Source organism: Colletes gigas, unplaced genomic scaffold (assembly GCF_013123115.1).
Source record: "Colletes gigas isolate AHSC1104 unplaced genomic scaffold, ASM1312311v1 Colletes_gigas_Sc00023, whole genome shotgun sequence".
NCBI lineage: Eukaryota > Metazoa > Arthropoda > Insecta > Hymenoptera > Colletidae > Colletes > Colletes gigas.
Genome location: NW_025106652.1, coordinates 669134 through 679954, shown reverse-complemented (window position 1 = coordinate 679954; position 10821 = coordinate 669134).

Genomic DNA, 10821 nt, shown 5'->3' with positions numbered 1-10821 from the left:
TAAGTGGACAGGTAAAGGAAAAACCAAAGTAGTATAACTATTATGGAATTAAGTTTTATATATTATATACTTTTATGGTAGATAGATTATTTAACTTATAATTGAAATTAATATTTACATTTGTGTTGAAATAAGGTATATTTAACGAAAATGTTGATTAATTGCCGAGGGACGAAAATAAGTGGACAGGTAATAAGATATACAAAAATATAAAATCAATATTTAGTGTGACCACCCTTTACTGCAATAATTACTTTTAAATATCGTGGAATGCTATTTATCAGATTTTCAATGTAATTTTTGTCAATATTTTCAAACGCCAATCGTAAATACTTAAAGCAATTATTCTTATTCTGCCGTTTTTCTAATCGCACGTTTGAAGTCAGTACCCTCCATAAATTTTCGATTAGATTCAAATCCGGACTTTGTGTCGGCCATTCCACTAATTTAATATTGGAATCCTCAAAAATATTTGTTTTTCTTTTAGCAGTATGCCTCGGGTCGTTGTCCTATTGCAAAATATATTCTTCTTCGAGCCCCATTTTTATAACTGCCTCTTCTAAATTTTCGTTTGTTATTCCAATATACTTGTCTGTATTCATTATACCGTCGAACTGTATCAAATCGCCAACTCCATTCCATGAAAAGCTCCCCCACAACATTAATGACCATCCACCAAATTTAACGGTTGACGTAATAATACAGCTTTTTGTATGCTTCGTTTCTGTTCCTCCATGCACGATAATTTTTTTTTAATTGCTGCAGTTTAAATTTGTTTTCATCGCTCCATATTATTCTTCTCTAGAATGATATTGGTATATTTGTATATTTTTTAGCAAAAAACGTTTCGTTTTTTGTTGATTGTGTTAATGTGCGGCTTACGTTTGGATTTATAGTATCTTAACCCCGTATTCTGCAATCTTTGTCGTACTATTTTCAATGACGCGCTTAATTTTAACATTTCAACAATTTTTTGCACTGAGATTCTTGGATTTTATCGACATTTACGAGTAATTTGACGATTTTCTCTCGCGATGGTACAACGTTTACGTTCGCGACCTCTTCAATTTTCAACGGTACCATATAGTAAATATTTTGCATAAACTTTTTCGACCGTACTTTTAGGAAAACTGTACTTTTTTGCTACTATACAGTAACTTAATTTATTTTGACAGTTCGATATAATCAAATTACGAATTTGATTTTAAAATTCTTTTCTTACTGACATTCTGCTGTTTCCTTACAAATAATCTGTTTCATGCAAAACTTATGCATCAACCAAATAGTTCATTTGAGACTACTGCGTGACAGTGAAAATGGTACTTCGCGCTTGTTTACATTTTTCGCGTTGTAATAACATTTTGAACGAGTGTCCACTTACTTTTGTCCCTCGACAATCAACCAACATTTTCGTTAAGTAAACTTCATTTCAACAAAAATTTGAATATTAGTTTCAAATATTCGCTAAATAATATATGTACCATTGAGATATATAATATATAAAACTTAAGTGCATAATAGTTACACTACTTTGATTAAATTTAATTCATACTTATTTCCCCTAACTGTCCACTTAATTTTATCTGCAGCTGTAGATGTTAATTTTAAAAAAATTTTTAGACTTCAACGATCGATTGTACCATTTACACCGGGTCACCTGTGTCATCCATCCATATTGACAATTATAATTCGTTCGGTGTATTGTCCAGACTTTGCTCTACTCGGCATCACCTATTCCTGGCAATGCAATGGCCCACTTTCTGAGGAGGAAATGATTCAACAATAATTACGAAATCAAACGTAGACGTGCGTAGTTCTCTTTGCATGTGAAAAGCCAGTGCAATTGTTTATAAAACGGTCGCAGAAAACTGCGAGGGTGAGTCAATAATTACCAATTTTAAAAACCTGTTTTGAAATGGTATTGGCCAAGAAGACATTGGTACCCTCTTTGTGAGAAACGTTATAACGAAAATGCTTTCTTACATTTTATATCATAGTAAGTTTATTAGACTGTTAAAAGATTGATTCTATGACTCTGAAAATCGATCACAGAACAAGAAGAGCAGAAACATGCTGGGTGGAATTAGCCACGGATGATTGAATTGCTGCTAGAAAATACATTATTGCTGGGGAATGCCACTCCATGGAGGAACAGTTGCGAGATTACATTAGAAAGGGACCAATTCACGAATCTCCCAGCGGACGGACGAATGTAACGCGCAGCATCCACGCTAGACGGAAGTAATGAATATCGCTGCGCTTATCTAGTTTGATACTTCCTTTCCAGCTTGCACGCGTTTATGCACACCAGACTGCAGTCAGACTTTCTATGGAAGCGATTGGTCAGCTTCGATTCGACACTCGTTAACATTCTCCCAAAACTGTAGTGAAATTTAAACTCGAACCAGCCATTACTTTGATTCGAATCGAAGAACAAGACATTCTCGGGTCTAGCAAGTTGCCACAAAGCAGAATGGACAAAATATACTTCTATAACTATCTTCTTATTGTTATTCTCAAGATTAGGTTGATAACAACGTATAGCTGTAGCTAAGAAAGGAAAACATATTGTCTTCGTTACAAATTATATCCGCGAGTCCGAACGAGCACGACATTACACTCACGATGTGCAAAATCTGCCCGACAACCTCTTCGTGATACACATCAATTAATACCAATGTCGATAATACATGCGTACATGGACTTCATTTGCAATGTGCATGGGTAACAATATAAAATTAATGAGTGCTTTCGTCCATGTGTTTAACCCATCCGACCCATCAGCGTGTACAATATTTCTTGTATAAATTATTATAATTTCCGGAGGAATTACCATTTTATATCGTAGTAATTACTGCTAGAAAATACATTATTGGAGAAACATCATTGAACTGTTTCTTTCTGATCTTGTCTTGTAGCAATTGTTGTTCTAACGAACGGACTAATAGATGCTTGGTTAAAATCTGGAAAATTGGAAGAAAATTCTGCAGAGACGGAAGAGGAAAGATTCCATTTAAATTGAAAGAAACATGAGTAAAGGCATTAAAGAAAAGTTGCAAATTTGGAATGGTGATCATCGGTGACACGAGGTTAACGTAGCCTATAACGTTCCTATTAATTCCACACAATGACAAAATTCCTAGTATGTCATGGCCGGTCGTACGCCATTGTTGTTTTCAAAATATCAGTCTCACTATGGACGATAAGATTGATTAACGCACGCGTTATGTATACAGTTCGTACGATTCTAAATGCAGTAATGCTTCGATAAAACGTAAATCGCATTCCCAGGCTCTGGATTCATAAACCCAGCCGATCGAATTTCAAAGCGTACGGATATGATACTATTATTATTTTTCATTGACGAAGATTCACGAAAAATAAGAGAAATAACTAAAGACTCCTATTTATGTATCCCTGATCTCTGGTGAATTAGATACTCGTAACGTCTGACGAAACACCGCCTAAATTAGTAGCAATCTAGCAACCATAAATTGTCCAGCAACAACGTCGCTTTCGTCCTCCGTTGTACTATTTTTCATCGTCAGATTTCATTCGACGGTCATCGTCGGTAATAATGCGACCCCTAATCGCGGTATCGCGAGGATATTAATCTGATCTTCGTATCCGCAATGAAAGCTCAAGAACCTGCGAGTGAAACGAACATAATGAGCGTTAATGAAACTCGTCGCGGCGTGCAGCCCGCGTGCGTTTGTCGCGCGTAACGTGTCATTTACCAGCAATTTCTCCGCTAGTACACGTAGTGATACGCAAATTACAACGAATTAGCCGTTTCTGCTATCACGCGTGCTCTTATCGAAAACGGAGTCTGAAAACCCACGCTCGCAATGTCTTATACAGGCTATTCGGCCACCCCTGGGAAAAATTTGAATGGGAGATTCTAGAGACCAAACTAAGACGAAAATCAAGAATACTAATTTGTTGATCGAGGCTTCGTTAACAAGTTATTAACGTTTAAAGTTCTACCTTTAGAACGACAACCTGCAAACAGCTGCGTTCGCGCAATACTAATTCTCGCCACAAACAAGATATACGAGTAGACTTTACATCCAATGTATTTTTTCGTCTCATTTTTCTGGGGCTCTAGGACTCCATTAATATGTTTTGTTTGAATTTTGAATCATTAAAATCCTTCAATCCGTCCAGAAGTTATTACCTTTTAAACATACGCACGAAATTTTTAGGAAACATTTCTGGCCACACATTATATTTTCGAAGAATAATTTTTTGGTAATTATTTAGAAAAGGGCGGGTCTCACCGATTTCGATGATTTTTGAATATGTTGTAGAAATCAACATTTTGACCAACTTTTTCCTATACATATAACCGCCGCTCGGCCTTAGTTTCCGAGATTTTTCATCAAAAAGATCGCTACTACTACAATGAATTCTGTCTATATGTACATGTCTGTGGCTCTGTATTGCGTCAGTCCACGATCGTCGATTTTTTCTCTTGTTTGGATTAGTCGGCATGACAACCGACGACAAATAATGTATAATGTGTCAAGCTAAATCTAGTTCTGCATTGCTGTCAAAGGTTCGAATATTCTGAAGTATGGAACTCGCCAAATACATTATGTAGGCTATTTAGGTGAATTCTTCTTCCGTCGACAATATCATGTTAATGATCGAATAATGAAATTTTTCGAAATAATGGCTGAAATCTTTCCCACTTCTGATAATATCAATAAAGAAAATTGAAATAGAAAATGAATGCGTGGCCGACCGCCTTACGGCGGCCGGTATAAGAAAATCTAACCCAGACTTAATTCATTATATTAGTTACTAGGTAGAATAGTTAGGTTTGTGTTAGGTCTGGGTTAGATTACTTTATACCGGCCGCCGTTAGGCGGCCGGCTACACAAATCGAGTTTTTAAGCACACCCGTTATACGCATCCATTGCCGGCCGCCTCGATGTATCTATAGAAACAATAAACAATCGGCGAGTCAACGCTTACACACACGCTGCCACAGGCACGTACGTATAGATAGAATTCATTGTAGTAACAGCGATCTTTTTGATGAAAAATCTCGGAAACTAAGGCCGAGCGGCGGTTATATGTATAGGAAAAAGTTGTTCAAAATGTTGATTTCTACAACATATTCAAAAATCATCGAAATCGGTGAAACCCGACCTTTTCTAAATAATTACTCTGAAAATAATTTTTTTAGAACGATTTGAAATTTTTCAATTTCTACGAAAAATTTGTCCACTTACTGAATTTTTTTCTCGAAAGTGGATAGGATTTTGAGGGTATGTGTTGTTACGAACCAGGGCCGTGCAGCGCGCGTGGCCGGCGAGTGCGAGAGAGAGTATGGAATATGGTATCAATTTGTTAGTTAGGTGCACGGACAAACCCGATGCAAGATCGGGGGAGCCGCTCGGATAGTTGATAACGAGGACGAACCTGATGTGTAATCAGGGAGCCTCTAGGATGAAGTCTCGAACGGACGAACCTGGTGCGAAACCAGCGTGCCGTAGGAGGGTGAAACGTCGTGAACGAACCCGATGCAAAATCGGGGAGTCACTAGGATTCTTGATAACGACGCAGACGAACCCAATGCGAAATCGGGGAGCTGCTAGAAGGTTGAAACAAACGCAGACGAACTCGATGCGTAATCGAGAAGCTGCTGGGAGGTTGGATAAATCACAGACGAACTGATGCGAAATCAGGGAGCCGCTAAGATGGTATTAGATTGCGTGGACGTACTCAATGCGTAATCGAGGAGCCACTAGGTTGTAAGAATTTGTATTTGGATTCAGGATATGTTAATTGGCCTCGTAACTTTCAATTATTAAATATAATATAACCCGAGTGGCAAGGTTATATTATTGTGGGAACGTTTAACTAATAATAATCGCTTTATATAATGATGGGTTAAAGAAATTAGGTAACTCTGATTTAATAATAAAACCAAATATATTCTTAAACCAACAAGTAAAATACAAGTGTTTTGTGTATGTTATGTCGCGTTCAGAGAGTGATTATATTTCCCTAAAATGATCTTGCGCGATGTTGACGCACTGGCGATGCGGGGGTAAGTCGGTTGAAAATAAAGGCCGTAATAGAATTTATACCGGTTCACGGATTCTATATGGTTTAAAATTGATACGAAAGGGTACTGTAGCCCGATCTCACGAGATATAACTGTACGATTCCGATCCCCCAAGTAAGAAAATCAAGAGGTTTATATACCCAAAAATCTGTAGGGGAGGATTCAGACGCACGTTAGGCATTACCATATTTGGTAATCTCCGAACTTCGTTAGTCACCGAGCAGCTTCATCTCGTGAAAACTGACTCTACATTCCAAAGGGTAAATAAGTAGCAGAGCGTTTTCCTAATGCACGCAAATGGTACGGAAAAATTGGGGAACGAAACGTTGGGCACACGTAACAGTGTATTCACCAAAAATGATTGTAATTGACCCCTGCAACTAAAAATAATTTTTTCAGAATGATTTGAAATTTTATAATAACTTTTTAACGAAGCCTCAATCAAGAAATTGATATTCTTGATTTTTGTCTTATTTTGGCCTCTAGAATCTTCCATTAAAATTTTTCTCAGAAGTGGCCGAACACCCTGTATAATAGAATAATCTAAAAGAAAGGTGTCCCTACCGATCCAGCATCCCTCCCTTCGACACTATCAAGAGCTCCAAAGAAAAGATCACGGTCAACTTTCTGAAAACAAAACTATGGGAAACTATGTAAAATAAAATATTTAATATTGATGCTATTTTCTATGTAGCGAATTATCATTTCGTCGCAATATTAAGGCGGTGCGAAGGTCGTCTTTCGAATCGCCACGATAATCACTGCAGGATAAGCAACAGTCAATTCGAAACAATGCCGGGACCTTCTGCCGAACAATGCTGAGGTCATTAGCGACTATATAGATATTACACGATTGTCTGCTATTCTATTTTAAACAGATAATTATACGATTTCTTTGCTTCGTCGTATATTAATTTAGACTTCGCTAAAAAAATTGCAACGCTTCCTAAAATCGTGTTTTTCGAACAAAATGGAATCATGCTTGCTATGTTACACGGCGTAGATGCTCGAAGCGATCGATCCCGTTCTGACATAGAGCTACGTAAAAAGTAAATTTGGTGAAAAAGGATCCCTGCGCGAAGGAGCTTCTATCGTCAACAATGGACGGATTCCACGAAGTTAGCAGGTGCTGACAATCGTATCGAGGACGTGAATCAGTGTTGTTCCGGTACCCTATACCTGAGCAGGTACTCCGTGGAATTCTCGGAAGGAAGATCTATCCCCGAAGACTTTGTGAAAAGTCGGACAACTCGGGGCAGTGATTTTCACGACTTCGAAGAATGGATGCAAGGAGAGGCTTCGCGGAGAAAAATACAGCTTTGAGATTGCTCGTTTCGAAAAAAGAATCTACGATCGACGCACGCTGAGAAAAAGGCCAGAAGTTCGACGTTGTCGCAGAAATTTATTTATTATTGTAGCACGGCTATTTTTGATACAATCGAAATAAAAATCGGCAAAATCTCGTGGACGTCTACGTCGTAATTTGTTGCGAAATTAATTAGAAATCCAAGTGTCAACTGCACCGAGTCTGTCATGGACATCAGAGACATCAAAACCGCAACTTTCACTCGGATACAATAATTTTCTTCCATACGACACGTCGCTTTTCGAAATCACACGAATTCCTAACGTTCCATAACTTTCTCGGCAAATAACAAATCACTAAACGCTGATGAAATGTTTCGCTGACAAACTGAGAAAAAGTAAACTACGCGGTTGCAGATGTAACAATTCGGTCTACGCTAATGATAAAACGGAGTATAGGACGTTTTGCATGTAACTGCGTCGATCGGAAACGACTCTATATGGAATTACAATAACATCGACGAATTCTAAGAACAACGTGTCTAGAGTTTGGACTTATGACGAGTCAGTAAATCGATCGTAACGTTAAATCTAATGGAGTAAATTTAAAAAAGGAACAAATAAATAAATTTTAAATCGGAACGTATCCTATGTATACCGATACATCTGGATCATTTTCGGAATGATTAATGATCCAAATGTTTAGTCTTAATTCCGAACGCTACGAGTGCTGAAATGGTATTCCGGTTCAAACCGATAACGTAGAAAATGACACGGAAACGGTAATGTGGCTCTGGCTAAAGTCCCAAAATCATGAGATAAAAAATAACATTGCTAGCTAATATTTATTCCAGTTTTAATAATTTACGTTTTAGTAAATATACTAGAACCATGTACAACAGTTACGTAGGTATACATATTACAACTGTATAGTCCAACGAAAAAGAAATGGAACAGATTGTATTAGGTTGGAGAAAAAGAAATCCATTATTTGTCTTGGGTCAAATATGTACCGTTTTGTTTTATAATTTGTTGCCATTCGATTTCGTTTCGTTTGGCTAAGAGTTTGCAGATGGAAATTCGATCCATCAATTCGTGTGGCACCCAAATATCGAGCTTCTTTTTGAATCTAGCTGTTTGCAAATAGTTTAAAACTGTTTTGTGGTCGATCTTTAGTTCCTGGGCAGTACTACGACTGCTAATACGTCGGTCTACTTCGATCATTTCCATGATTTTATCGACATTTTCGACATTGGCTGTGACAGTATCGGGACCATAAACACCATTCACAATTCCAGTCTTCTGATTTGCATTTTCGCCTTCATCAAAGCAAAATTGTAAAATATACTGAATTTTTTCGTTGTTGACTTCCATCTTTTACACCATGTAACTCACAACTAAATCGACCAACCAAAAAACTGGAAAAGAATTTTTTTAGTACGGAATGCCACTTCCACTACTCAATTTGTTGTTTTGATGTGAATATGACCTGCAAAAGGTTTCATTTCAACTAAAGAGTTATTCCCGTTGCATAGTACTGATACCACAGACGAGGTATACGAGTAGACCTTTCACCCAATGTATTTTTTCGGCCCATTTTTCTGGGGCTCTAGAGCCCTATTACCATTTTCGTGTCACTCGCAACGTTACCAACAGATTTAGAAATGAACACAAGAGGAAGCGAAACGGAAAATGAAATTACAGAAATTTTATTATTTTTTAACAGAATGAAAGCTGTACGGTCCATCATTGAACATCAATCGATTAAGATTATTTAAAGAGTTCAAGGTTAATAAAATACCTAAGGATGCATCTCATTGATACGTACACCGCAAATCCTCCATTTTTTATTTTAAATTGCAATACATCATTTATTTAAAAATTAACTCGGTAAAAACGTATTTGCGACTCGAAATCAGTGTTATCAGACCGCGCAGCGGGGGCCACTTTCGCACACTATGCCCAATTGCGTGTACTTACGTAAGCTCGTAGAGTTTCGGAAGAGCCGAGAAGAACAGGCTGATGCTCGCTTTCTTTCTCACTCGTACATCGCTGACGTCGCTTACATTTCTCGACAGCAGGCCTGGGCATCGCCACCCGTTCGAATCATCAGTAAACGACAAAAGCCATCGTGACTGACAGCCCTTACATTTCTCCAAATCAGACCTGGGCGCTTTTTGAATATTCGTTGACTTTCCATACCAAGCGACCATGCATTATACTATATGAACGCACGTCCATAAGCATAGTAAAAAAATGTCTTTTTTAATAGTTAAAATATGATCAATTTTTGAAATCTTTTTTCATTATCGTACTTTGCTTATATGCGCCTACATAGGTCGGAAATTAAGAAATGCCTGGGCAGCCGAGATTCGAAATCGCATGCCGGTGATGCAAGGTCGAATTCAGTTGTGTTGAGAGCAAGAAGAGTAGACTCACATTCGCCGCCTTTCTTGAATCCCCGAAGCTAACGAAGCGTCAGAACTCATATACAAGGTGGTTATGCATTAGTGTGTGTAAGTGGAGGGGCAATTTCCTTTGGGTACGGGCCTGCCGTCTGATAATACTGCACTATCTTTTTCAATCCCTCCCATAGTCAACTCACATGTATTTACGCACACACTACAGCTGTTTGTCTATCAATACTAATTCAATGAATAGTTTCTCAACTGACCGCCATCCATGAGAAGAGGCCGCTAAAATCATCTCCGAATTTTCAGATCGGTATGGCAGTCAGATTGGGCCACGAAAGTCCATAAGGTGAAAGATCTACTCGTATACCTCGTCTGTGGTGAAAGGTCTACTCGTATACCTCGTCTGTGGTGAAAGGTCTACTCGTATACCTTGTCTGTGGTATAAGGTCTACTCGTATACCTTGTCTGTGCTGATACAATAATCCTTGACCGACCGTTTTACAAATCAAATAAACCCTCTATCGTGACATATTCGCATAAGTAGACCGCTTCTAAATAGAATTAAATGCAGAGCATTCCGTAATAGAGGACCGTGCAATCTATGATCGCTTCGCAGCGGCGCAACGACGGCGGTGGCAATGATCTTGCCCAAGGCTGCAAGATCAAGCACAGCGATACGCAATCATCACCGGTGACGACGATAATGAGATAGACGGCGTCACGTGATTATAAAATTAAATTTTTACCCTGCAACCTATGGCATGTTACGAGATGCCAGTCGAAGTCCACGCGACTCAAGGTATCTTATTGACAGAAATCGTCACTTTAACACTGGTTTAATCGAAGATATTCTATATCTTTATTATTGCGTAATCCCTCCAACGTGTCGCTTTGAACTCTCAGAAGTGCATTCCTGAATAGAGCATCGGAAAATGGAGGCTACAATTTTCCATTATGACTCTACCTCTTTCTTATACATTATCCTAGACCTCGATAAACCTGTAATAAACATAAACGACTCAT